Source organism: Bactrocera dorsalis, chromosome 4, assembly GCF_023373825.1.
Source record: "Bactrocera dorsalis isolate Fly_Bdor chromosome 4, ASM2337382v1, whole genome shotgun sequence".
Taxonomy (NCBI): domain Eukaryota; kingdom Metazoa; phylum Arthropoda; class Insecta; order Diptera; family Tephritidae; genus Bactrocera; species Bactrocera dorsalis.
In genome coordinates this window covers 46,832,491-46,857,016 of record NC_064306.1, presented here as the reverse complement: position 1 = coordinate 46,857,016, position 24,526 = coordinate 46,832,491, and positions in this window count along the sequence as shown.

Below are 24,526 nucleotides of genomic sequence, written 5' to 3'. Positions count from 1 at the left end.
CAAAAGAAGCAGGGAAAAATATGTCGTCGTTGCTGTCCCTAAACGGTCAGTTTACTTTTGTAGCGTCCCCTATTGAAACCCTGTTGTAAAGTCTAGTAAAAAGAATCCATAATTTTCCAATGTGTGGCTTTAGTAATATGTATCTGTGGTGGAGATCGGATAACGTTATATTGCAAAAGATAGCATGCAAAGATAAGATTTCGTACGAAATACACAGTTCTGATGCTTTTGCTGAGTATAGCAGAGTTCATATCAAGGAGAGACACCAGTAACCAACAAAATACGCCATATTTTCAACTTTTTCCTAGGTTTGCTTATAACACCGTCCTAGCGAAAATGTTCGCTCGGCCAATCACGGTGAGCCGGTTCAAAGGGTGGCCATGACAGGCTTGACGGTATGGAAAGTTTTTATAAGTTTTGAAGGGATTGCCTGAAAATTATCTACTATGATTTGGATCGCCAGAAGAGGACTTCGTAGCGAGAGGAATTGTGTCTTCCGGGATAATTTCAGGCCACATTCATCGATAGGTAAACTTCGCCAGAAGCTTTAAAAAAAGATTTTATTCTAAGGATCTTGATTTTAGCAGTTGTTTCCATTAAGTTATATTTTGCTGTAGAAAAATTTGCCTGATGAACTTATGCTTCATGATTCAATGGGACTTCAACGAGTTGGATAAAATATACAGTGGTTTTTACGTCAATGCTGTATATCTTAAGATTTTTGTGCAATTGCGGTTGACTATGTTAGGCGATTATTGTTGTTGATTAACTTGGCATAACGGCTGTTTGTCATAGATTTCAAAAAAATACAGTGTAGACCAAATAAGGTTGGTTATGTTAGTAATAGCGGCTATTCACGCCACATATGGAGCGGCTCAGTTTCCAAAATGGAGTTATAGCTGGTGAAGTATTCGTCATATAGGACGGCAACGCTTTTTGCGAACTTTAACAGCGACTTGATATCTAAGTTTGTTACTTCGTTTAGTGCCTTGAACTCCGCAGATCCTAGAGTTCTAGATAGTGTTGGGCACAGGTGTTCCAGCTTTCCATGCCAACTTCTCTGCACTTCTGCATGTATTGTCATCCGAAGCCCATCGTCATTACTAATGAGACCTGATCTGTCACAGCAGGCCGGCAGTCTTTTCGAGATCGAATCAAATTAAGTATATTTAGATTCTCTTGGTTAAATTTGTTCATGAGTCTTAACTAAATGGTTTCAAATACTGCTTTGTTATAGACAAAGGATCTTTAATCTCATAAGAATATTAATGAATGCAAATTTATTCCTAAACGAAAGAAACAAAACTTCCGATCCCTGAATACATAAGACCTCGGCCTAAAGATATTACCAAAATTTTTTATCCGATTTCATGGACCCCCAGAAGATTTTGCCTAATGATTATTGTAAGTTTCTGTTCTATTTATCTTTATTCAATGCGCCCGGAAACACTAAACTGAAAAGAGATTATGAAACTCAGGATGTTACAACGATTCAATTGAACAGCGTACTGTCGACGATATTGTTTGGTCTAATAGCGCTCCAAAAAATTAGAAATCATCAGGAAGTTTTTCGCAGTGGCTTGCGCCATGTTTAGACTAAACATTTCTAATAAGTGGTTTTCAGCGATAGAGATATTTACAAACCTGTAAATACTTTGAGTCGAAATTGTGGATGTCGAACTTTTATGTAATAAGAGTAACTGAAAAAATCCGCTCTTTTCAATTCATGAAAACGATGTGCCCTACCCCTTTACGAATGCATGAAGCAAATGCAGGGGCGTTTTAAACCCGACCATGTTTAGCTTTTTGAGTTTTGGTATAGAAAGGCAGATGACTTTTTAAATAGAACTCCTACAAATTCATCACAATCTGTCACTAATATTTTGAAGAGAGACGTGAGCCATACACAAAACCTGGATAGAGAAAGCAGTGCTCATAAATTATGCATATGAAATAATTAAAAAATCTGCATTTTTGCTATTTTCCAAAACAGAAAAAGGGTAAGGCAATGTGAGTCGACATTTCCATTTGGCAAACATAAAGCAAACCAAAACAAAACAGAAAATACGAGAGGCTAACAAAGGCAATCGGATTTTACAGCCGCCACAAATAACAAGCTGCAAAAATAAACTCGAAAGCGGAATAAATTAAAAATGCACGTGATAAATATGCGCACGCGCAAAATGTCCTTGATTAAGGATTTAATGTCGGGTGCAACAACTATGTAGAAAGAATAAAAAAAATAATAATAAGAGACGCACCACGGACGGACACCCAATTGCAATGCACATGCTTACAAATACAAATGCCGAGGGTGAATAGAAGGGTAAAGGATGCGATGGGTTCCAGGATAATGGTTGGCGGAATTTATGCAAATTGCTAAAGGCCAGCAGTATACAGACGCATACAATTGTTTAACAAATATGAAAACGCCTAAGCGTGCAGAATGGCTAGACTTTTGTTTTGTTTTTGTAATTATTATTTTTTAAGGCGCAAGCGCGGCAAACACAGTTTTTCCAAGTTATTTGATGACAATGCGAGGCACGAATTCAAATAAAAAGCACAGCAGATTAGCGACATCGTGTCGAGTTGCACGGGCATACGTAATAATTGTTGCTATTGTATTGTGTGGCATAAATATGTTGGTATGTAAGCAGTCTGTGCCCCGATGTTATGCTTATTAATTGTTTTTTCTGAAGCTCTGCTCATTAAATTGAAAATACCAAATTGAATGGAAAGGCTGATAAAAGCTACAACAACAACAAAAAGCTGTAAATGACCTTGCGCTGTTGGACCTGGACGCACACGAATGTACGCAGGACACCCTTTGATTGCGTTTGGCATTGGTCATACTGCGCTTGTTCCCCCTCCCTTATAGTTCATGCGCTGCTTATTTTTTATTTTTATTTGTTGTTGTTTCTAGTTTTTGCTGCAACTTTGTCCATTTTGTGTCCCATGTTGAGCGACGCATAAAATTAATGAAGTGTGCTGCGCGTGAAGGCGCACACGTTGCGCTATTTAGGTGCATCCAGACGCTGCGGGGGTCCGATGTGTTTGCTAGTGCATGCTAAGCTGCCGATTGTTGCTGCTGTAATACTAGACTTATACAAATACATATGTAGGAAGTATATATGTATATGTAAGAACTGTAGGTTGTTGTTGCAAGACATCAATGTTGCAGATCCTGCAAATTTTGAAATTTTCAGTAAGGTTTCAAGTTCTGCCTCCTCTTCAATTGGAAAATAATGTTTGGTGTGATAACTAAAAGAAGGTTAACATATCAATATCTCGAAGAAAGATTGTTGTAACCTGTCGGAATATTTCGGTTTTAATGTGGGTAAACTTTGCTTCCTAACCGGTATAATAACGGGTTTTTCAATAGGGACGCTACAAAAGTAGACCGATAGGGAAGGAAACGACGCCATATTTTTACCCACTCTTTTGATTTTTCTCTTCAGTAAGGTTTGTCATTTCATCGTGAAAAGATATACGATCCAACAGCGAGTCCAAATTATCAAAATTTACTACCGAAATTCGGAGTCAGTGGTCCTATCTTTAAGAGCGCTACGTCCAATTTGTGGTCGTCCAAATCGTCCTGTCAGATCAACAACTGAGCGTCTAGTGGGAAAATTTGAAACCTTAGGCACAATACAAAATGTTTCCGTGTCAGTGAGACAAAGAAGTTCCCATAGTGTCGAGAATATTGCTGCCGTTAAACATCAATTCAGGAAGACCCAAATCAATCTTTCACATGTCGTTCTCAAGAGGTGGCTATCTCTTCGTCGTCGTGGAAAATATTGGGAAAAAATTTTGGCCTACAGCCTTAAAAGATCAAATAGACCCAAGAAGTGAAGCCGCTTGACCACCAGAATCGTCGTATGTTCATAAATTGGGCTAAGTAATAACTTGAAAATGATCCGGATTTTCATCGGATAATCAGCGATGAGGCTCACTTCTGGCTGAATGGCTTCGTGAATAAGGAAAATATGCGTTATTGGTCAGGCAGCAATCCACACGTACTCCATGAGTACTTGATTGAGTTACAGAGTAATTGTAGGTGGCAACAGAGGCAAAGAGGGTGATATCGCAGAAATAACCACCCTTGGCTAGATTATATGAGGGTCAATTCTCATAAGAAAGAACAGACTCGCGGTGGAGTCTTTCTCACTTCTCCTTCGCAAGGAGCCTGAGACTCTGTGGCAGTAATCCACAGAGAGCATATCCAACAACTGGTCGAAGGAGTACAGACTGGATCTTCATATCACAGTCGATGACGTTAAAACCCCGACTGTCAACAACATTAAGATTTTGGGAATAAACTGTGCTTCCTCAGTGTTCATAAGACCGCGATTATTGATAAAGTACAGAGCCATAACAAGGTTCTTGAAATGTGCAACTGTATTCTAGATACTGTACCAGCTTAAGCTTCTACTTATCCAAATTCGACTCACGACATATCAACCACCTCACGACTCTAACCATATCTTTGTGTGCCCAGCGAACTCCACTCGCCTAACTCTCCTCTACCTATGCCCCACCCCGTCGAAACAGACGGTTTCCTGGGCCTACTTTTAGATTATTTCCATGAAAACCACTTGAACATTGCCACACTAGCGGGTAGCAGTTAACTGCTACAACAACAGCAATAGGGCAATAGAACACTTCAGCCTTGTTAAATATTTTAACCTAGAAAGGATCCTGGAGAATCTGTGAATTTCAAAGAGAACCTACGAAAGGACATGAAGGTCGATGAGAGGTGGAGAGAATCAAGCAGCTGCTGAGGAGAGATGGAGCTGAAGCGAGACTATATTGAAAAATGGAAGTTCACAAGAAGATTCCATCCAACTTTTATAGAACTAAACAAAAAAGGAAACTGTAAAAAAATTGTGCTTGTTTTGTGGCGGAAAATAGTATAATGGAGAATAGCCAATAAGATCCAGTGAATGCTGAATAAAGACGGTGAGAATCAGAGAAAACCAGAGATACTTTTAATCTAGTTCTTGTAGTAGGTATTTTTGGGTAGTCTTAAAAACTAATTCACATTGAACTTTTACTTCTCATCGCGTCAGACATTTATTTTGATAGAAAAGTTTGATGTATGATTTTATATGAGTTCGTTCATCTCGAAGCGAAATGCATCAAGGCGAAGAAAAAAGTTGGGCAACTCTCAACTTTTTACTTATTATTATAGATTATTATTATTAGAGGTAAACTCTGAAAGGTAATCTTTCATTCTGGCTTTGTTTTCTACGCTTCGTACTTAAAGTCTGAAATTTCCCGCAAAGTGACGAAATTTATAAGTGAATGGGCCATAAAGGTTTACGAGTAAATAAATTGGTTAATAACTATGAAGTCTAATCCTTACGAGCAATAGTTTTTATTTAATAGTAATCCGAAGCACTTTACCGAGGGAAACAGGAGTGTAGTATATCTAAAATCACATCCTTGAGAAGTCTTCAGATCGATTTAGGTGGTAACATAAACTCACAAGATCGAAAAAAAACTGAAAATTGTATTTTGGGCAGACATTTTTACAAAAAAATTAAAATTTTAATTTTAATTGAAAAAAGTCCTTCGTCCAAGTCTTTAAGAATTGTATCTCTGACCTGCACTTATAAAATTTCATGAAGACCGGTTAAGTAGTTCTCGAGAAATCTTGCCAACCGACTTCAAAAACACAGTTTCAAGAAAAACGCGGTTAAAGACAGGGCACTTAGCCTAGCTAGCTTCGAGCGCACAAGTTATCAAGGCTGTATCTCCGAAACTATTACTAGGATCAATTTAGGACAATATTCTAGAGTTTAATAAGACAATAAAAAAATCGATATTTTAAAACCCGTAAACCCATGTAATCCCTTAAGTTGGAAAAGGCTTAGTACGCAAAAGTGAAGCTCAATACTTTTTCGTTCCAACGATCGTAAACGTCATCAGTCTCGTAAATAGATCTTTTCAGTGCCTCAAATATGTATTCTGTTTTGTTAATAATTCTAATAAGTGTTTTGCTAAAGAAATGTGCCAAAATTTTAGCTTTCGCAATTGGCCTCAATTAATGTAAAATCTGAAATCAGATACTATCATCTCTCACTTATCGAAACCGAAAGTTCTTTAACTCTCTTACAGCATTATACCACATGTATCCTTCCATCAGCACTGAGCGCTGTGTCGCCTGGGCAGGTGCTGCACTGACAGGTTTCATGACAGTGAGCTTTCTTCTTATTCCTTTTGCCAACAAAACGTCCTTTGCGAACTTTAATTGCAGCAGCAGAAAAGCTAACAACGTGTTTCGTTATTATCAAAATGCATAATTGCTTTGACTTGCTTTTCTAGGGTGATGCCAAGCGGATAAACAGGATTATTAGCGTGATAGCAATGTAAAAACAAAAAGTCCTTGCAGTTGGCAAGTAATATTCAGCAACGAGCACGCACGTGTAGTGACGGCTTGTAGTTGAAATGTCATAAATTTTGAAACTGTTTTAATTTTCTTAATTAATGCTGAATGCGTTATAAGGTGTCGCCGGCAACACACGATTGCCTGGCAACATGTGCGCATGCGCAGTGCCAAACAAACCAATTTACATACACACTCACATATTTACATACACACACATCTATGTATGTGCATATGTCTGTACGCGTGGATGCACCGATAACCGATCTGTGACTGCTGCAGCGTTTTTCCCAGACATGCCGCCGGCCTGCCCCGCCGCTCACTGATTGTTCATCAGCGGCGACCGGCAATTAATTAGTCAGCGCTGCTTCAATATCCTTAGGGCTTGAAGTGCAGCAGTCTTGAACAAATGCCATGAAACTAAAGATCGCCGAACCCCGCCCCACCTGCCATGTCGGACTAAACTAGTTTACTCGTCGTGCGCCAATTGGTTTCACTTAAACTTGTTCGCCCTCATAAATCGTTTGTTATGCAAAATTGCCACTGATTCGCTGCATCGCTAAGTATGTATATACATATGTATGTTTGTATGTTATGTAGCTGCTTTCAAGTTGTTAGCATGCGTTGGAATGTCTTGCTGCGAGTGCGCGGCATAAATATTGATATTTATTGCAAGGTGGCAAAGTGGCAAGATGGCAAGTGGCAAATGGCGCGTGCGCAACCGTACAAAGGCCACGGCAGGCCATGGTAATGTGGGCAACTGCGCTGCAACTGGGCTGGTTGGCAGTGTCATAAATGTCGTCTGCGATTATCAGCTGTCTGTGGCAAGTGGCCGCGCGCACACACACCTGTTTGTGTGCGCGTTTGTGCGTAATAAAGTTGTCTCCGCGAAGCGCACACATTCCATTCCATTCTTTAGCGATTCCTAAGCAATTTTCCTTTTAGCAACTCATACGAATTTGGTTTAATCGGTCAGCATAGCAACCGATTGTTTGGCGTGGAGGCATCACACAAATCCAATATATTCACATACATGTGGTTACATATATGTATGTATGTTTGTTGAATCATATGTATGTATTACCGTTTGTGTGTAAGAAAACTGTTGTTCGTTTGGGTTTGAGCCTTTGCTAAAGTTGCCGACACTCACCGCAATGGCTAGTGGCGTCTCTAGTGTCGCTTCTATAGGCTCTCTTGACCGCATGCACAAGGTGACGTAACATTTCATTTGTACACGATCGTCGCTGAGTGTGGCGAACAATGGATTTTCTAACAGTTTTCCACCCTGTGTTTATCGGCACAAAGGCATACATGGTGTAGTATGTTTTGTGGGTATGAAAACTAATTTTTCTTGTTTTGCAAAAATCACTTCGAGTGTTTCAGTGATTTTTTCCAATAACTCCTGTATGGAAATGAAATAAAGATATTCGGTCTGGCTGTGCGATATTAAAAATTGAACGAGTTTTTCAATAAGAGCCACTCGATTTCTTTTGCATGGCCACCACGAGCACGCTTGCAGAAGTCCAGACGCTGAACCAAATTTTCAACGGTTTTCAAGTATAAATCGGCCGATATTGCTCCAATTTCCTGCTCAATATTCATACGAAGTTCATCAATCGTCGCTGGCTTGTTGGCATAGAACATAGGCTTGACGTAGCCCCACAGGAAATAGTCTAACGGCGTCAATTCGTACGACTGAGGCGGCCAATTGACTAAGCCATTCCGTGAGATAACACGTTCACAAAACTTCGTTTTCAATAAATCGATTGTGACATTCGCTGTGTGGCTTGTGGCGCCGTGCTGTTTGAACCACATATTGGCCGAGTCCATATCATCCAATTCAGACCAAAAATATTCGAATATCATTGAGCGGTAGCGATTTCCATTCACATTAACGTACTGGTCTTGATCATCACGAAATAAGTACCACCCAATGATGCCGCCGGGCCATAAACCGGTGTTTTCGGGTTGCAATGTTGACTCATGGAGTACGCGTGGATTGCTGCCTAAATGTAACGCATTGCTTATTGAAGCAGCCATTCAGCCAGAAATGAGCCTCATCGCTGAAGATGATTTTTCGATGAAAATCCGACTCAATTTCAGGTTGTTGCTCAGCCTAGTTCACGAATATGCGACGATTCTGGTGGTAAAGCAGCTTCAGTTCTTGCGTCAATATGATGCTGTGAGGCTGCAGCCCAAGATCTTTTCCCAAAATTCGTCACAACAACGTCCCAGAGATGCCCAATGCTTGAGAATGAGATGTGAAAGATTGATTTGGTATAAAATATTATGAAATCAAGTCTGATGAACCTCTTCAGGTTGCTCTTTGTCCCAATACCGGCAATTTCGCCGTTTACATATCCATAAAGCAAGCAAAGAGCTTCATCGCTGAACAATATTTGTCTTTAAATCGTCGGGTCATTTTGTAACTTCTCAAAACCCTATAGAGCGAAGCGTTGTCGCTTGGGAAGGTCGAGCGATTTCAGTTCTTACACAAGCTATATTTTGTTCGCTTTCAATTTAAGATATCGTCGTAAAATGCATCTAATCGTTCTACACGTCAGTACGAGTTGCAGCGAACGGTCTTCGTGTACAGTCGCAGCTACGGTTGCTATATTTTCTTTACTGTGAATGCTGGGTCTCAAGATAAATGATGCAATTCGCAACTTGGCGATTTATCGCAATTCTTTTGAATGAGCTAATTTTAAACAAGGAGTTGATAATAAAGTAAGTGATAACAAAGTATAAAATGCCACAAATCAGGAATTGTTATTTATATACTTTGGTTCGTGGCTTAGTGGTTTTCAGAAAGATGTGTCATGGCTTTGTGGTTATTTGATTATATGTGGAGGAAAGAAATGAGTAAATGCTATGTACATTCAGAAATTTTATTCAATATCAAGAAAGTATGTAAACAGAGCGAGTTCTACTTTTCATCATGTAAGATGTTCGGAATCCATTGAAAGAAGTCTGCTCCAGTCAAGTGAAAATGCAGTTCAAACAAGTATATTTTATTGCATTTTTGTTCTTGCTCCTGTACGGAGTGCTAACGCAGGGTAAATTTCTTAAGAGAATTTATAAATTTGTGTCAAACTTCTTGTTTCTTTTTTACTGATTATAGCTAAACCAATGTGTTAATTTTCTCGGAAGTGCTATTGCCGGTCCTATTATCTCATGGGGTGTAAATAAAGCTCTTGACGAAGGTTGGAAAGCAATAGAGAAATCGAAAGTAATCCCCAAAGTTGGAAAAGATATTGAAGCGACAATTTCGGATATCGGAAATACGATACACGATATTACGAATTTTTTTAAATTATTTATGATAAAGAATACAAATTACTTTATGAAGTAAAGACACACATTTCATATGTTTTGGGAGAAATAATATGGAAGCACAAAAAATAGTGCAGTTGCTGGTGTCGTTTTTGACTAGCCATATATTGATAGCACTTCGTACGATTTCATCTCTCAGGATGAAAAGAAAATTAACAAATTTTTTATGTATGTATACTGGGAGTCCAATATTGCACTTCTCAGAATCATATGTCTTTAATCTTCGAAATAAGATTGACCATCCGGGGCAGCCCTGCCTTTAATATGTATTTCAACTGAGTTCCCAATAGAATGTATTCCTTACGTTTATGCTTACATACATCCATCTTCCTTTCGGAGTAATATATTTACTTTACTTATAGGTTATCTAATTTCAGTCCCGAGGCTCTCGTAATAAAAATGCACAGAAAGAAAGAGAGAGAGTGAGGAGAGATTTCACTTAAAAGAGGGATGGCTAAGGAACGAATTGAAATCAATAAAACAAGGACGCCAGTTGTTCTGCATTAAAACAACGCAAGACTAGGGTTCGAATTCACTTCCGAAAACAATCATATTTCTTTTTCCAGGAAAAGTATCATAAAATTCCCACCACCTAAGAAAAAACAAGTAAGAAAGTTCGTGTGCAAACGAACATTTCATACTCTTGCAACTTGTAAGAATCAAAGCCGAGGAAATACCTTCAGATGTAAAATGTCGACCAGAGGATTGGAATCCAGGCAATTTCATATATACGAGTATGTATACTATATACAGCCACCAATCATATGGAGCAATGTCAGCCGGATATTCGAAAACCCTGATATTAGTTATAAGGCACAAAGATACATTGTTATGAGTGATTTTCATTGAGATGTCTCAAATATTTGCCGATATATGCAGCATAAAGACAGCCGGAAGTTTGAAAATCTTTATATTAAGTAAAAAGCGGCTCAGGAAAGTACTAACCCGATTTAACCCACTTTAACCCACTTTTGATACACAGAGTTACTACTGTCAGCAAAGGATTGTGTCTGCATTTCAATTGTAGATTCCATACATTGACCGATATTTATAGTGAAAAGTCAACTATAGATATTGGGGTCCATATATCCGGTACCTAGTGTCTTGAACAGTTTTGGTTAAGTTTTGACAATTTTATTTATAATTTGCCTTACTTTAAAAGAATTATTAGTGCTAAATTTAATCCCGTTATATTAATTACTTCTTGATTTGTGTGCCGGAAAATGAAAGAATCAAGTGGAATTTGAAATTGTCTTATATGGAAATTAGGCTTACTTCTAGTCCGATTTCACTCTTTTTCACACCGTCACATGGGAATATGAGAGGAATAAATAGTCAATACCACAAATAAATAGTCAATTCAGTTGAAATCGTTCTGTCGGGTTCGGAGATATGTGGTTCCACCAAAAAGTAGGCGGTGACACGCACGACCAATGTTCACACCGGAACGCATAAAGCACTATTTTACCATTTCGGAGGTAAAATTTAATGCCTCTCATAAAGGCTTAGATGAATTATGTAGACTAAAATTAGAGGAGCAATTTCAAAATGGCAGCTGTAAATTCCAGGCATCTGCTCTACAAGAAGGCCATCAATAAATTGCTCAATTTTAAATTTTTATAATTTTACTAGACAAGTCATAGCTAACATTTGTTTATAAGCACTTGTTCACACCGCTATCTTATCAAGAGCGCCATAATTTGTAAAACCGACTTTGTTAGAAGATATGAATTCCACGAATAAAAAAGGACGTCAAGCAGCAGCACAAGTAGGACATGTGCCAAGGCGCTTGCTGTGCAATTAAAGCATAATTGCAGCGACACTTGGCCTTTGAACAGTAGGAGACACTTGTTAGGCAGATAACGAGCGATATGACGGGCTACCAAGTGACGCTGGCGACATACGTAAGGAACTTTTTTGGTTAGTTGTATGTAGGTTATATAGTTTTTAGTTGACACTTGTTACAAGCAGTTGCTTGTAATTATCATTAGATGACAGCGGCGCGGCAGGAGCACAGCGGCACTGTACCTTTTCATCGATTAGCTCAAGTAGAGAAGGAATCCATACATAGAACAAGCATTCGACAAAATCAACCGCAAAACAAAATCACTTCATTTAGTTGCGATTGTGGCTCGTTTACTGAACTTCACATAACTTTTAAAAGCCCATACTTTACGACAGATAATGATTGCACTAAACCAACTTGAGTGCTTTGAAATATAATTTAATATTATAACCGAAATTTCATCTGTTTGAAAGCTTCAAAAGATTTGTAATACATATTTCTTTTAAAGATCAAAATCGTCTTATAAACCTGATAAATACAATTTTTTGCTGATATTGATGCCCAAAGGCTTATCGTTTAAAAATCACTCTACTCTCAGTCAGATTCAACAGTCTAAAACTGTATTCTTTACACTCGAAGATCAATGCGATCACCATTGAGTTCGTTAGATCCTTCAGTGTGGAAAAGCAATACAAACCTAATCATCGCCTTAAAAGAAAGATAGCGGCTTAATGTAGCATGAATTTCGCAATTCCTTTTGCATTAGCTGAGTACTCTCTCTTGTTCAATGCTTGTAGTGGTTAAATCCTTTCCCACACAATTGTTTGCTTCAGTGTCCCGATTTAACGAGCTAAACGATAAAAAGTGATGGAAGTGCGTTCATAAAAATCATCAAATGGACTGGAAGGTTTCTTAAAGAAACATGGCCGTATTCATTGTTCGTGAATACAAGAAAGTCAAGTGAAGCGTTCTAATTTTCGCGCAAGAAAAGAACAGTAAAACAAATATTTCTTGTTTTGTGTTAGGGATAAATTTTGAGGAAAATTCGCAAAGAAAATTTGCGGTGGAAAGTAAGCACTTTTTAGCAACCCTTCTTTTGTTAGAAATTCTATGCTTGCCCTGAGATGCCGCTAACTGATGAAACACTAAAAGGAGAATGGAAGATTTGTGGTTTCTTGGACACTCTCTGAACAGTAAAGATCAATGATATGCGAAAATTATTGCGGTACACTCTGAGAAAAGTGAAATTGCATTCTGATCCATTTAGATAGGTAGTTTCAAAATAATGGGAACGCAATTCGATTTCTGGAACCATAAGTAAACCATTGAGAACTCATGACATAATAGGGATGGATGTAATTTGTTTAATTGCATAAAAACTAAAAGATCAACGAAATAGCTAGCTACAATAGGAGCTTTAAGAATAATTTTTTCTGGAAATATTTGGAAATTCCTGAATCTTTCGGATAGATTATGTAAGCTTCATTAAGTATGTGACACAAAATGATAACAAAATTAATCTAAAAATAATCTTCCTGAAAGTTTTGAATTAAGCCCTTATATTATCTCGTAATTTGATTCCATAAAACCTTTTGTAAGAATTTCTAAACTTTGATGATGGCCACAAAAGATTTTTGACGAGAGATATGAACTATCAGTGGATAGACCTCTAGTTCAATTGCAAATAGGCAATCTAATCGGCAGGCGATAAAATAATTTTCCTGCGACGATGAGGTTACCCTACATTTCGGTCGGTGGCACCTCAACACTTTTGGAACTGCCCATTTTTAAGAAAACTCCTAAACTGAATTCTTAAACAACAAAGTAGGGTAAACTACTAGTAAACTATATCACAGATTTGGTGGTGCGTGAAAACAAAATGGAGCATACTCTATCCTCATGAAGAGTCAAATTATTCCAATATTTACTCTTACGTTCTTCGGAATTTAATGTCCTTTCTTCAAAACTGAGGTTCAGTGTGGAAACCAAAGGTGAAAGACACATTTGGAGAAAGTTGATTCAAAGAGAAAAAATATTGAAGGTGGTGACTTTGGACTTACTCTTGAAAATTTTTACTAGCTTAAGATGCAAAACCGTTAGCAAAAACATAAATTCTATCAAATCTTATTTTAAGTATGAATATTAGCAGCGGTCAGGAGTCGGATTTGCCAGCGGTAAGGTATGCCTGTCGCAAGAAGCGGCTAAAATCCAATATACATTATGTCTTTTATTCGGCTTGCTTGGAAATTTCAGCATAGTCTTGTCAGAAAGAGTGCTATAATACTCAGCTTGAACTGGGTAGAGGTTTTAGATCGAGCTCGAATTCGATCAAGGTAGAAAATTTTTGATGAAGACCTAACTTTTCTGATGTATGAACATAAGTTTTGGTATTACAAAATTTGTATTTAAAGTTAGTCAGGTGAAACTCCAATTGCTAGAGAAAGCACGGCAGTCATCGAAAATTGGTTTGATAACTATAACTAGAGCACAAGCTTAAGTGAAATACCATAGACATACGTGAGAATTTTAATAATTTCTGTAGATGGCATATCAGACCAATGATTTTGTACACTGTAGACATACGCGTAAAAAAGTCCACTTGTGCTTATGGATTACCGCATAATGAAGTCTTCATTTGGACCTTTGCTCTTTATAACTGGACCCTCAGAAAATGCCCAAATGTGTCCAAAAGGCGTTGGCGAACAGGATAGGAATCGTGTTCTATCAAGACGATGCCAGTCAGTATACCTAGTGTACTGGAATGTCTGCCAATTGGATATTGGTCTCTTGGCTCCCTTCTATAGTTCTTAAATATTCCTTTTGTATTTTAATAGTCGGTATGTGCGGCCCTAGTTCTATCCAAGACACGTTTGCCTGCTTGTTGGGAAAGTCAGGTATTGACCACGCAGAGGCTCAACTAAATTTATATTTAATATGTCCAGAAGCATATAAATACGCAATGATCTGGTAAACGAAAAGCGATTTTGGCATCTAATTTGATGAAAAGACACCACCTCCCACTCGATTACCTAATTTGGACCCATCCGATGCTAATTCTTGCGTACCTGTCCACATCGCTCCTTTCCCACACTTCTCTGGAAGGGAAGACAATATTGAGGACCGAGTTTAGTTTTAATTCTGCAGGATCTCGAAAATCTTGGATAGTGGGTGAAAACGTGAACTTACTAAGCAGCATGGAGACCCTTTATTACAGGCGACTGCCTTCAGTCTAAGAGCTGACTTCGTTGCCAGTTGCTTTAAGAAAAGTTAGTTAGTAGCAATTTTAAAATTAAGTTGAGTGCCTGACTTGACGTTGTTCTAAACGCTCTACTGATGCATATACTAGCTCTTTGTATGCTTTCCATACACAGTACCTCGCCATTAATGGCCACCATACCAATATACCGTATGACATAATCGGTCTTAAAACTACCGTCTAGAGTGTATTGACCAGAGGCATTAATCCTCATTTGGGCCCCCAATATTATTTTTCAAGTGCAAAGTGCTGTAGTTGCTTTTTTCACCCTAGCATCTAAGTTTAGTTTCCACGAAAGCTTCCTGCCTAAAATTTATCCCAGGTAGCTTAGTTTATCTCTGATTCTTAGCTTGGTGCCATTTAATAATGGCGGTATGTCTTCTGGAGTACAATTGCAATAAATCCAGATACATTCTTGTCTATGTTATCGGAACTTCTATCCGACTAGGCGTAAATTCGCAAGGATTACAGTAAAATATGTGCACGGAAGAAATAGTATATAGCTGAATGTGAATGACGATATAATTCTTTCAGGAAAAACGAACTAACTTGAGGATAAAGTCGACAAACCTGTAAATAAATCCCATGAATTATGGTCAGTTATGTTAAAAAATCGATAAGATTGAACCCAAACTGAGAGATCGTTCGTGCAAAACAGATACAACAAAGTTAATCGGTAATTAAACTAACTTTCACTTTAATATTCAGTTGGGACATTTGCCTGCAATATTTTTCTTCCTTTTACTCGCCAAGCATTTATAGCAACCTTTACTGCTTCCGGTGCAATAAAAGGATTTATAAATTGATTTCTTAATATTTATGCTGGTCACTAAACCTTTGCAGTGAATAAAACATGGTTGATGGAGAAATATTCTATCTTCACATTAACTGCACCTCTTGACAGCGGCTATTTTGTTTGCATGGACTTATGTCCTTTGAATATGGAAAAAAAATCAGGCAAATGCTTCCACTGACAAATATATACATATGTACATATATGTCTCTGTTTACTTATTTATTTGCTTCCCATTAATTTATTTGCATTAGTTTTGCTGTGAGCATCCTTTCGACGCGTCATCCTCAGTTGATTTGCTAAGCGGCGTCAGGACTCACCGTCCTTTTACGAATGTCCGCTTTATCAATTGGCGGCTTCTACCTTTGTACTCTTTTATCGCTTTGCCCTTGTCCACAAGTGCTGGCTAAACACAAGTTTATCTGAAAATTGGGCATCATTTCTGTAACATGAACGCAGGGAGCCACAGTTATACATGTCCTTTTAGCATGCGACATGCGACAAGTGCAACCGCTCTTGGTGTTGTTGTTTGTTTTCTGTTTCGCCGTTAAGATTTTACTATACTATGCACGAGTAGTTTGTTTGTTTTTGTCTGTTATTAGCCGCCGAATAAGGCATATTTTGTCCACTCATTGAAAATATTTACGTCTACACTTATTTCTACGACTATTTTTGAAGGGTGAAGTAGTCAAGTAGACAACCAAAATATCGAGTATTTGATTAGTAAGGGATTTCTCATAGATAAATCGATTTCACTCATCTTCGGTGAAAGTATTTGGAGGTAACATGATATTTAGAATGAACTCAAAATAGAAAATATCTTTTCAAATTCAATTTTGGTCTTCTTCCCTGAATTTAAAGATTATTTAAAGAAATATTTTCACTTTTAGAGAGGACGAAATTTTTGATTTGATACAAGTTTATGATACAAGAAATTATAAAGAAATATTCCAGTTATCACCATGTTTGTTTTTATAAACTTAGGACAGTCGCTGCATTGAATCATCCCTTGAATGATCTTAAGATTAGTATAGTGACCTCTATAGTTACCCTTTCAAATTTGAGTTAGTTTTGTTATTAATCGATGTTTTGCAATTATTCCGACTAGATTTTTAACGCCAGGAGACGTCCTTTGAGGAAAGTTCTCTGAGTGCCATTCACTTGGGAGTGGCCAGAAAGAACTTTTTTACATATCAGGCTCAAGCAGATAACGATTTCCGGTCTTAGACCAAAACAACATCCGTTTCAAGGCGAGCTAAAAAGAGAAGACGATCCATCTCTTCCCATAGTTATGCGCTGGATTTGGGACCCGCTACGTAAAACACCCTATCAATGATAAGAAGAAAATAGCCTCGGATAAGAGACTCGTCTTTTGATGACGACTCTTGCAAACGTGTTAAAGATTACATTATAAGAGCATGCACGTGAAATATTTTGTATCTTAATTGGAAAGGTGCCGCTGCCCAGCTGATTGATATGCTCGTGAGAGTAAAGGCTGACATCACCGCCGTCCAAAAATTGCGATGGATGAGACAAGAGCTGAGGCGAATAGGTCTTTGTGACATTTACTACAGTGGTCATATAAAGGCGCGCAGATTTCGTGTGGGATTCGCGGCAGGAGAGAGACTCCGTTGCCGAGTAGTGGCATTCACCCCGGTGAATAAACGTGCAGCAACAATCTGCGTCAAGGTGAAGTTCTTCAACATATCGCTGATTTGCACCCACACTTCGACTTAAGAGAATGCGATGTGAGTAAAGATGTCTTCTATGAGCGCTTAGAGTGCACCTATCAGAGCTGCCTCGCCATGATGTCAGAATCGTACTTGGCGACTTTAACGACTGGATGGGTAAAGAATGTATCTTTGGCACAACGGTCGGTAAGTTTAGCTTTCATGAGGAAACATCTATAAATGGAATGGAATGATAGACTTCGCCGGGGTCCAAAATATGGTAATCTGTAGTACAAGATTCCAGCATAAGAAAATTCATCAAGCTACCTGGCTGTCACTGGGTCAAAAACTCACCAACCAGATCGATCCTGTTGTGAAAAATGGAAGGCACGTCTGTAGTGTTTTGGACGTGCGTACGCTTCCAGGTTCTAACAGTGACTCGGACCACTCACTATCTTGTAGCAGTCAAGATATGAACCCGTTTCTATTCAGCAAAAAACCCACGTCAACAAACAACATTATATTCGACGTCGAATAGCAAGTACGGTGTGGAGTGCCGGGGGTGGATGGATTGGCGGCCGAACTATTCAAACACAGCGGTGAAGAACTGATAAGGAGCATGCATCAGCTTCTTTGGAGAATATGTAGGTCTGAAAAATCAATAACTGACCAGATAGTCACCATGTGTCAAATCTTGGAAAAAACCCGTGAAAAGAGGATCGGCACACACCACCTCTTTGTCGATTTTAAAGCTGCTTTTGACAGCACGAAAATGAGCTGTCCCTATGTCGCTTTGCCTGAATTTGGTATGACCGTAAAACTAATGCTGTGTGAACTGACGTTGAGCAATACCAAAAGCTCCGTCAGGATCGAGAAAGACCTCTTCGAGCTATTCGATATCAAAAGAGGTTTCAGACAAGCTGACTGACTCCTGCTTTTCTACTCCTTGAGAAAATAATTCGCGCTGCAGATCTGAATAGAGAAGGTACAATCTTCTAAAAGGGTGTACAGCAGCTGGCGTACGAGCTGTTATTTCTGCTTTCTTCATAGTGGAATTTCCTTATCCAATGCAAATGGGTCTGGTAGTGAACGCAGGAAAGACGAAAAATCTCCTGTCTTCAAACAAACAGTCGTCACCCTTGCGACTACTCTCTCACGTCACTGTTGACAGTCATAATTTCCGAAGGTTCTGTGAAAGATTTATGCTCTTTTCGTTTTTGCAACGGCAAATACCGCAGTCGATGGGAGAATGAGCTGTACGAGATATACAACAACATTGACATAGTTCATCCAATTAAGAGACAGACAATATTTATTACAAAATATGCAAAAATAATGAATAATGAAATTTAATTTCTTACAGCGGTTTAAGAATCGAAATTACGCAATTTGTAACTTGACGATTCAATAATTCTTTTAAACAAGCTGTTGATAAACGTCACAAACTTATATTGTACTTACATACTTTGCTGCGTGACTTACTGGTTTTTACAGAAAGATTTGTCATTGCTTTGTGGTAATTTGATTATATGTGGAGGAAAGAAATGAGTAAAATGCTTTGTAATATTCATTCATAATTTTTTTTTTAATATCAGCAAAGTATTTAAACAGAGCGATTTCTACTTTTCAGTCATTGAAAAAGTGTAAGTTGTTCGGATTCCATTGAAAGAACTCTGCTCCAGTCCAGTGAAAATGCAGTTCAAAAAAGTATATTTTATTGTATTCTTGTTCCTGCACGGAGTACTAACGCAGGGTAAATTACTTTATAGAATTTATAGATTTGTTTCTAACTTCTTGTTTCTCTTTTACCGATTACAGCTAAGCCAATAGCACCAATTATTGTTGGTATCGGAAGTGCTGTTGGCGGGCCTGTTATCAAATGGGGTGTTCATACAGCGCTTGACAAAGGCTGGGAAGCAGTAGAGAAATCGAAACTAATTCCCAAAGTTAAAGGCGGTATTAAAGCGAAAATTTCGGATATCCGACGTAAGATACATAAAATTAAGAAGAGGATATTTTAATTATTTATTATAAAAAAATACAAATTACTTTATGAAATAAAAAACGTCGTTTTATGCATAAAAGTGTGTGTCTAAGATTCTGTGGACTATACCCTTGAATTGACGGCGTTTGTTCATGTCCATATTAAAACAACACAGTACCAGGGTCGAACTTTGTTTAAGTAATATACATATTTATAAAATCTCTAAGCGGTTAGAGCGAGAGCCCTAAACAAAAAAAGGTTTCACGAAGACTTATATGAATTACGAGTAAAATTAGAGGAGCAATTTCAAAATGGCAGCTGTAAATTCCAGGCATCTGCTCTAGATGAAAGCCATCAATAAATTGCTCAATTTTCAATTTTTATAATTTCACTAGACAAATTATAGCTAACATTTGTTTATAAGCACTTGTTCACACCACTATCTTATCAAGAGCGCCATAATTTGTAAAACCGACTTTGTTAGAAGATGTGAATTCCACGAATAAAAAAGGACATCAAGCAGCAGCACAAGTAGGACATGTGCCAAAACGCTTGCTGTGCAATTAAAGCATAATTGCGGCGACACTTGCCTTTGAACAGTAGGAGGCACTTGTTAGGCAGATAGCGAGCGATATGACGGGCTACCAAGTGACGCTGGCGACATACGTAAGGAACTTTTTAGGTTAATTGTATGTAGATTATATAGTTTTTAGTTGACACTTGTTACAAGCAGTTGCTTGTAATTATCATTAGATGACAGCGGCGCGGCATAAGCATAGCGGCACTTCATCGATTAGCTCAAGTAAAGAAGTGACCATACATAGACCAAAGATTCGACAAAATCAACCGCAAAATGAAATCACTTCGTTTAATTGCAATCGCGGCTCGTTTACTGAACTTCACATAACTTTTAAAAACCGATATTTTACGGCAGATAATGATTGCACTAAACCAGCTAGAGTGCTTTGAAATATAATTCAATATTATAACAGAAATTTTGTCTGTTTGAAAGTTTCAAAAATTTATAAATATACATATGTATATTTTTTTCAAGATCAAATTCGTCTTACAAACCTGATAACTACAAATTTTTTGCTGATATTAAAGCATAAAGACTTATCGTTTAAAAATCACTCTACTCTCGGTCTGATTTAACAGCCTAAAAGACTATGCTTTACACTCGAAGATCAATGCTATCACCATTGAATTCGTTAGGTCCTTCAATGAAGAAAATCAATACGAACCTAATCATGGCCTTAAAATAAAGATAGCGGCTTAATGTAGCGTGAATTTCGCAATTCCTTTTGCATTAGCTGTGTACTCTCTCTTCTTCAATGCTTGTAGTGGTTAAATCCTTTCCCACACAGTTTTTTGTTTCACTGTCCCGATTTAACGAACTAAGCGATAAAAAGTGATGGAAGTGCAACCATAAAAATCGTCAAATAGACTGGAAAGTTTTTTAAAGAATCATGGCCGTATTCATTGTTTGTGAGTACAAGAAAGTCAAGTGAAGCGTTCTAATTTGCTTGCAAGAAAAGAACAGTAAAACAAGTATTTGTTGTTTTGTGTTAGGGATAAATTTTGAGGAAAATTCGCAAACTAAATTTTGCGGTGGAAAGTAAGCACTTTTTAGCAACCCTTCTTTTGTTAGAAATTCTATGCTTGCCCTGAGATGCCGCTAACTGATGGAAAAGTAAAAGACTGTTGGAAGATTTGTGGTTTCTTGGACACTCTCCGAACAGTAAAGATCGATGATATGCGAAAATTATTGCGTTAAACTTTGAGAAAAGTGAAATTGCATACTGATCCATTTAGATAAAGTAGTTTCAAAATAGTGGGAACTCAATTCGCTTTCTGCAACCATAGGTAAACCATTGAGAACTCATGACATAATAGGAATGGATATAATTTGTTTAATTGCATAAAGACTATCAACGAAATAGCTAGCTATAATAGAAACTTTAAGAATAAGATCTTATGTGGAAATATTTGGAAAATCCTGAAACTTTCGAATAGATTAAGTAGGCTTCATTAAGTATATGAAACTAAACGATAACAAAATGAAACAAAAAAAAAAAATAGCTTCGTGAGAATTATGATTTATGCACTGTGCCACCTTTTCATTTGAATTTCCAAACTTTGATATTAACTACGAAAGTTAATGGTTAGAGGATCCACCGTACGAGGATCTCTAAGTTGAGTCAAATGTCCTGCGGTCAAGGTACGGAAATATGAAAAATATCAAAGGTGTGACTTTGTTGATTTTCACGTGAAAATATTTACTTCCTAACGATGGCAAATACCAAAATCGAAGAGAAACCATAAATGAATTACGAGTATCTTAATACCGAATATTTTCAATAATATTTCTGAAAAACTCCACTTGTATTTTGAAGTTACACCTTTTCTTCTACAGTATAACATCTGCTGGGACACCAAAGTTTTACGAAAAAAAGCTATGACTGATATCAAAAAATTGTTTGACGACTATTGCTAGGGCTCAGCGATAGGGGAAACAGACGTTCGCAAGTTGTTCAGCAGAGTTTTTAGAGGATAGATGAGAACCAAAGGCCGTACGAAAAAGACATGAAATACAAAAATTTTTGATTATGGATGAGCGAAAAATAAAGTTAATCTAGATACAGCGTCTCACCTAAGACCTGAAAATAAAAGAGTTCAAAATTAATCGAAGACACTACAAAGATGGAATTGAATGGTTGGAAAACTTTGTAACCGGTTCCACGTCTGAGGAAAGCACTGGGTCAGAAGCATCTAGCTTTATCCGAGAGGAAAAGAATTAGGTTTTATCGTGTAAACAGTAGGCCATACCCATTCCACTAGAAGCTCATTCTGGACCTGACACTAAGTGATTATTACCTATTCATGTCTATTTCGAATAATTTTGCGAGAGAAGTTGTTGAAGATTGACTGTCTCAATTTATAAAGGGTCTGTGAAATTTTCAAAGAAAGATATTCAAAACTCGACCATAACGACGTAATTTCTGACAGTCTCTCTGAAGAAAAGCGCCTCCGTGATGACTGCGGAACTTTGATACAGGAACAAGAAGAAATTTTAACTTCGGCTGCACCGAAGCTATAAAGCCTTCACAGGATAATTTTTTATAGCATAGGTATGTTTATATGAGAGATATAGCCTACAGTGGTCCGATCTGAACAAATTCATACAGATATATGAGATTTTTTCGACTTTTTGATGACTGAAAAGTTTTAATTGAAGAAAGAGAATCGTTCGTTCAAGACATTGTGAATTATAACTTAATGGATCTGCGTAAAATTTGATTATATTTTGATCGCTAGAAAACTTAACAACCGACGTTGATGAGACACTCTCCGAGAAAAACGCTTTTAAAAATTTAAGTGTCTCTATATCTGATCTCGATGGAGGATGAAGCCATGTGTAGAAGTTGTATTCACTTGGGACATCTTCTGGTCTTAGACCAAACATCCTCTGGGTGGCCAAAAAACCTTCGTTTGAAAGCGATATATGTAAAATGAGAAGGCGAAACTACCCTCCCCAGAATTTACGCTGGGTTTGGGACCCGTTATGTGAAAACACCAATAAAAAGAAGAAAACAGCTAGTAAAGAAGAATATATCTAACCTCTAGTGCGCAAATTTTCACCTTGAAAATTTAAGATAAAATAAAAATGTTGTGAAACCCTTGTAACCACTTCATTCCCCAGCATTATACAAAGATATTTGCAAAGAACAAAAATGGAAATACCGTAACGTTAATGACAGTACCAGTTTTTCACAGAAGACTAATTAAATTGAAGGTAAAGTCGACAAAATGACAAAACTGTAAATCAATTTAACGAATTTTAGTCAATTATATTAAAATATCAAGAAAGTGGGACTCAAAATGAAGCAGGGTACGTACAAAACAGCTGCATAAAAGTCGATCGGCAATGAAACCAACTTTTACTTTAATATCCCTTCATCAGTCTCAAACATTTATATCAACTTTTACTTCCGCTGCTTCCGGCGCAATAAAAGGATTGATAAATGATGACTTCTTAACATTTCTGCTGGTCACTAAACCTTTTAAGGCAAAGCGTGGTTCATTCTGTGCATCCTTACATTGACTTGACCTCCTGATAGCGGCTACTCGCAACTTGTAACAGTGGGTTTGAAAAAAAATCAGCCATCTGTACTTACGGTAAAATATATACACATATGTATATGTATGTATTTATATGCATAGACATATGTCCTTTTCTGCTTCTTATTTTTTTGCTTCTTGAATGTATTGTTTTTGCTTTCAGCATCCTTTCGGCGAATCATCTTCAGTTAATTTGCCAAGCGGCGTCAGGACTCACCGTCCTTTTACGAATGTTCTCTTTATCAATTGGCGGCTTCTACCTTTGTACTTTTTTATCGCTATTGCACTTGTCTACAAGTGCTGGCCAAATACACTTTTATCTGAAAATTGGCTATCATTTCTGTAGCATGAACGGAGGGAGCCACAGTTACACATGTCCTTTTAGCATGCGACATGCGACAAGTGCAACCGCTTATTGGTTGTTGTTGTTGTTTTTTTTTTGTTTTGCCGTTAAGATTTTATTTTATTAGGTATGAGAGGTTTGTTTGTTTTTGTTTGCTATTAGTTTGTTTATTTGGCGGCATTTTGTGTCCGCCTATTGAAAATATTTGATTATTTGCGTCTGCACTTACTTCTGCGCCTCTTGTTCTGGGTTCAAGTAGCCGAGTTGGCAACTCAAATAGCAAGTATTTGATAAGCATTGGATTTCTCATTGATAAATTGATGCCACTCAAAATCGGTGATAGTATTTCAAGATGACATTATTATTTAGTATGAACCCAAAAATTATAATATTTAAAGGACTTCAGCATCATAAAAAATATCTTCTCAAATTCAATTGCGATCTTATGGAAAGAAATTATTTATTAGCTTTCAACGCAACAAGCGTATTGCTATACTCAGCGACAGTGAAGCGGCACTAAAAGCGATTTCAGCTTATGAAGTCAAAACGCTATTAATGGAGGAGTGTATAGGAAGTCTGAACCGCCTATCAGTTTACAATAATATATACCTATTAATCTGGGTATCGGTTTAGAGGTGTTGTCGGCAATGAGCTGGGCGACGAACTAGTGCACTTTGCGTCAGTTTCCGGGATGATGGGACCAGAAATATGCATTGAGGTAGGATGCCACACCATAAAAGAGTTGCTCCGAATGAAGCTGAGAGTGCGGAGGGAACGGGGCTGGCAGCAGGCAACTGGTATTGGCCGCGCCAAGCTGCTATTGGGAGGTTACAACCCAGCAACGTTTAGAG